The following is a 5,097-nucleotide window of genomic DNA, read 5'->3' as shown; positions in this document are numbered from 1 at the left end:
ATTGCAGTGCCCAGGACATCCCATAATAAGCAGCAGCATTTATATCAAAAGAGGCAGGAGAAATGGTTGGCTCTCAACCCTGCCCCATTTCACAGATCCTTGTCCTCAGGGCTTACGTGATGCTAGCTTGCTGTGATCTACAGCATCCTTCCACCAGCTCCCATGAGACAATTCTCAGTTGGATTTAATGATCTCCACTTGTTGACACCAATATATCATCTCCTAAAGGTCCAGAATTAGCAGACAAGATGAATCCTGAAGATGATATAAATCCTACCTATCAAACAGGCTAAAGGTGAAGTCTAATTCTGTCTAGACTGTCGGGACATTGTGAAAAGGAATGTGAGCCATATCACATGGCTCATATCTACACATAAAGAGATACAGGGTCTTGGGAGTCTACAAAAGCACTTTCTGGGAGAGGAAGCAAAAAGGTATAACTCTAAACCACCTGGAATTCTACCTCCCAGCAAACATTAGTACTGGTGTTATATATATATATATATTTTATATATATATATTTATATATATTTTTTCTCTCACGTGATCCATTATACGTTGACATGAATGATTTTGCTGTGGACGATCTTCTTTGTTCAGTGTACTTGTGGACATTTTTGCATCTCATTAGATATATAGTATATAATATAGTGGTAGCTACCCTTGATTGCTGCTTATTATGTGCTGAGGTCTGTGCACTTGACATGTATTATCTCAGTTCTCACAATAGTGATTGTAAGTTAGGCATCATTATTGTTTTTAATTTACAGATGAGGAAACCAAAGCACAGAGGGATCAAGCATCTTGCCTAAGGTCACAAGACTAGTTTACTGACAGAACAAGGACTATAACTAGATCTGTTTGACTTCCAAACTCATGTGATTTCTGCCAGGATGCTATTCTACAACAATGTTATGCAAATTTCTTTAGTCCTGGAATGCATTCCTTCAGGGACTTCTTCTGTAAGCCTAATATGTAAAACAAAATGAAGTGGACTATACTGAATAGGAGTGGGAAGCTCTCAGTCTTACCTGTTCCTGTCCCCTTCCCCCTCCCTGGCTGATAGTCCCCCCCATACAACCCTCACCAACCAGAGGCAACTGCTGAAGGAGCCCAAGGAACCCCTTGGAATTGGGAAAGACCAGTTTGGAAAACACAGTCTGCATATTCTTTTAACAGACTTCACGGGATTCACTTTTATGAATATAGCATCATTGATGCAACCAGCTGCCTCCTACTGTGAAAAGCAATCTTGATGATGCATTTTATACACAATCATGATTTTTTTTTCCTGGATACATTTCTGAAACTGAAATGTTTGGGTCAAAAATATGCCAATTTTGATACCAAAACTCCCTTGGGAAGATAAAACCACATAAATTCCCATATGCAAAACCAGGTTCTGCACATTCTCCCCACAACTAGATGTTACTGCTTAAAGCCAATTTTTGTCAATTGTATATGCAAAGGTACATTGCAATTGTTTTAATTTACATTTTTTGAGTTACTGAAAATATCAGACATTTTAAAGTTTGTTGACGGGGGCGTCAGGGCCGCGAAGGTTAGGACCGCCGGTCTAGAGCGGCGAGTTCCCTTCTCTTCAGCTGCTGCGCTGACAAGACCATGCCCCCCCCCCCCCGGCCCCGAGGACCCCACGCCGGGCCGGCTTAGAGAAGACGTGGCTGCCCAGCACTTGGGCCGGGCCGTGCCTGCCCGCTCCTCCTCTGTCGCTGGAGAACGGCCGGGCTGAGCCGCTGGGAGAAGCAGGCCAGAGCCTTCCGGGGCCTTGGCCCGGGGACCCGTGGAGGATGAGCTGGCTCTTTCCCCTGACCAAGAGCGCCTCCTCCTCCGCAGCTGGGTCCCCCGGTGGTCTCACCAGCCTCCAGCAGCAGAAGCAGCGCCTGATCGAGTCCCTCCGGAACTCACACTCCAGTATAGCTGAAATACAGAAAGATGTGGAATACAGGTTGCCTTTCACTGTAAATAACCTGACAATTAACATTAACATATTACTTCCTCCACAATTTCCTCAGGAAAAACCAGTGATCAGTGTTTATCCACCAATACGGCATTACTTAGTGGATAAACAAGGAGTGTATGTTACCTCTCCATTAGTAAGCAATTTTACAATGCATTCAGATCTTGGGAAAATTATTCAGAGTCTATTGGATGAGTTTTGGAAGAATCCTCCAGTTTTAGCTCCTGCTTCAACAGCATTCCCATACCTGTACAGTAACCCAGGTGGGATGCCTCCTTATGCTTCTCAGGGTTTCCCATTTCTTCCTCCGTATCCCCCACAAGAAGCAAACAGGACTATCAGCTCTTTATCTGTTGCTGACACTGTTTCTTCTTCAACAACAAGTTATACAACCGCCAAACCCGCTGCTCCTTCATTTGGTGTCCTTTCAAATCTGCCATTGCCCGTTCCCACAACAGACACTTCAACACCGATAAGCCAAAATGGTTTTGGTTACAAGATGCCCGATATTCCTGATACATTTCCAGAACTCTCAGAACTAAGTGTGTCACAGCTTACAGATATGAACGAGCAAGAGGATGTATTGCTAGAGCAGTTTGTGACTTTGCCTCAACTAAAGCAAATTATTACTGACAAGGATGACCTAGTAAAAAGTACTGAGGAACTAGCAAGAAAAAATCTCCTTTTGGAGCCCAGCTTGGAAGCCAAAAGGCAAACTGTTTTAGATAAGTATGAATTACTTACACAAATGAAATCAACTTTTGAAAAGAAGATGCAAAGGCAGCATTTAGTGAGAGCTGTAGTGCAAGTGCTCTACAGGTAAGATTAAAAGTAGCTGCACATGAAGCTGAGGAAGAATCTGATAATATTGCAGAAGATTTCTTGGAGGGAAAAACAGATATAGATGATTTTCTCAGTAGCTTCATGGAAAAGGGAACAATTTGCCACTGTAGAAAAGCCAAGGAAGAGAAACTTCAACAAGTGATAGCAATGCACAGCCAGTTTCATGCTCCACTATAGATTTTCCTGAAAACATGAACTGCAAAGAGAGGAATGGGACACAAAACTAAGCACATTTATATTTATGATTTGCAAATTGGCATTTCATCACAATGGCTGAATTCCTAGATGTATTGTATAGGTTATATACAGAACTGAGACTGATTTTGTACAGATTAGAATGATTGCTATGATCTTTGCTTTGAAAATTTTTTCTGCACTATTTGCACTAAAAATGTTTATTTATTGTTGATAAATTCTATCATATTTAAAAAAAAATAAAGTTTGTTGACTAACTTACTTTCCTTCTTTTGTGCATATCCAGTTCATATTCTGTGCCTTTTATTTTTCCTCTACTGGGGCAATGGTCTTTTATTTTCTATTTATAACATCTATTTTTAATGTAGCAGTATATTAGTCCTTCATATGTCACATAGAATATAGACTGTTAATATACATATAGAATATGTCACATTGAATTCTACCTTTTATTTATGCTGTTTTTTTTTAATTTAAAAGTGTTAATTTTTAGACCATAGAATCAGATAAACATTCTTCTATATGTTTTAATTCTTTGATTTTAAAAAAATCTGAATTCTTTAGTCTGCTTGGAATTCAATTTGTTACATTATATAAGGAAGTGAACTAACTTTCTTCTATAACTAACTCACTGTATTTAATTTTCTTGTCTTATTGCAATGACTATAACCTACTAGACTTACACTATATAAATTGCGTTGCATTATATATATTGTACCTGCAGAGTTATGACTTGGTGTGGTGGTTCTCAACCTTGAGCGATGTTACCTCCTCAGGGGACACTTGGCAATGTGTAGAGACATTTTTGGTTGTTACAACTGCGGTGGGGAGGAAAGTGTGTGCTACTGGCATCTAATAACTGGCAACCAGGGATGCTGTTAAGCATCCTACAGTAAACATGACATTCCCCCACAACAAAAAAATTAACTGGCCCAAAAACTTCAATAGTGCTGAGGTTGAAAAACCTCGTGTTAAATAATAGCAGAATTAGCAAATCCCTTTTGCTTTTTGTACTTACTCCATTGCAAAGCAGAGTTTTACTTGTTAATGACAGCCTGCTTATGGTCTCTGTGATGATCCCTCCGGAATGCCTCTGTAGATTTACTCGCTACCTACAGAAGAGAGATGCAGACAGTGCTATGAAGGATGTAGATGCCTCGGTCAACGCTGAGAAAAGGAGAAAAAAAAGCAATGCAGTCACGAGTAACACACGAGCAGTGTGTAGTGTTGGTTTTCCTGTCTTGAGACCTCTGTGTTCCCCTGACAAGGAGGAATAAGAGCCTCTTCAACTACCCTCCTGTTGGTTGTCTCTAGGGACTCACAACCTCCATCAGTTAAAGATGCATTCTTCACCTTTGTGTAGATGCTCTTCATGAAGACCTGGGTTAGAAGCCCCAACCCCCTCACTTGCTGGCTGTAGGTGTAAAACCCTGGGCAAGGTCCTTTCTTCACTGAGCCTCTGAGCCTGTTTTCATAAAACATAACCTAGGATGCCATGAGGTGTACTTTCAACTTTATAAGTAGATGTCTGGCTCAGTATCTAGAATATATGTATGTGTGTATTTAGTTGTTAGGTCATATCTCACTCTTGTGACTCCACAGACTGTAGGCTCGCCAGGCTCCTCTGACCATGGGACTTCCCAGGCAAGAATACGGGAGTGGGTTGCCATTTACTTTTCTAGGGGATCTTCCTGACCCAGGTATCAAATCCATATCTCCTGCATTGGCAGGCGGATTCTTTATCATTGAGCCTCCAGGGAAGCCCCATCTGGAATATAGTGAAAGCCTATTATACCTCCCCATGGAGTCCCAGCCATGGGCAACTAATGCTGCTGATCTCTTCGTTCTTGGTTCCGAGAAAGGCAAGAAAAGCAACCTGTAGGCTGGTGCTCTGGCACAGCCCCTGGGACCCCAGAAGCCAAGAGGGACAAGTTACAAACACTTGCACAGAGTGTTATTTTTTACATCTTTGCTGTAAACTATGAGATATGTCATTTCATTATTACTCTTTTCCAGATAAGGAAACCAAGGCACACAGAGGTTAGTATTCTGGCTAAGGTCACTGAGTCCTTAGATGGGGA

At 41.4% G+C, this 5,097-nt stretch overlaps 1 pseudogene; it reads left to right on the top strand.

Annotated features, from left to right (window-relative positions):
* Positions 1 to 1,558: 1,558 nt before the first annotated feature.
* LOC136149304 (vacuolar protein sorting-associated protein 37A pseudogene) lies at positions 1,559 to 3,260 on the top strand (annotated as a pseudogene).
* Positions 3,261 to 5,097: the final 1,837 nt, after the last annotated feature.

The sequence above is a fragment of the Muntiacus reevesi genome, chromosome 18 (genome assembly GCF_963930625.1).
Source record: "Muntiacus reevesi chromosome 18, mMunRee1.1, whole genome shotgun sequence".
NCBI lineage: Eukaryota > Metazoa > Chordata > Mammalia > Artiodactyla > Cervidae > Muntiacus > Muntiacus reevesi.
The sequence above is the reverse complement of the archived record's forward strand: the minus strand, read 5'-3'. Positions and strand labels throughout refer to the sequence as shown.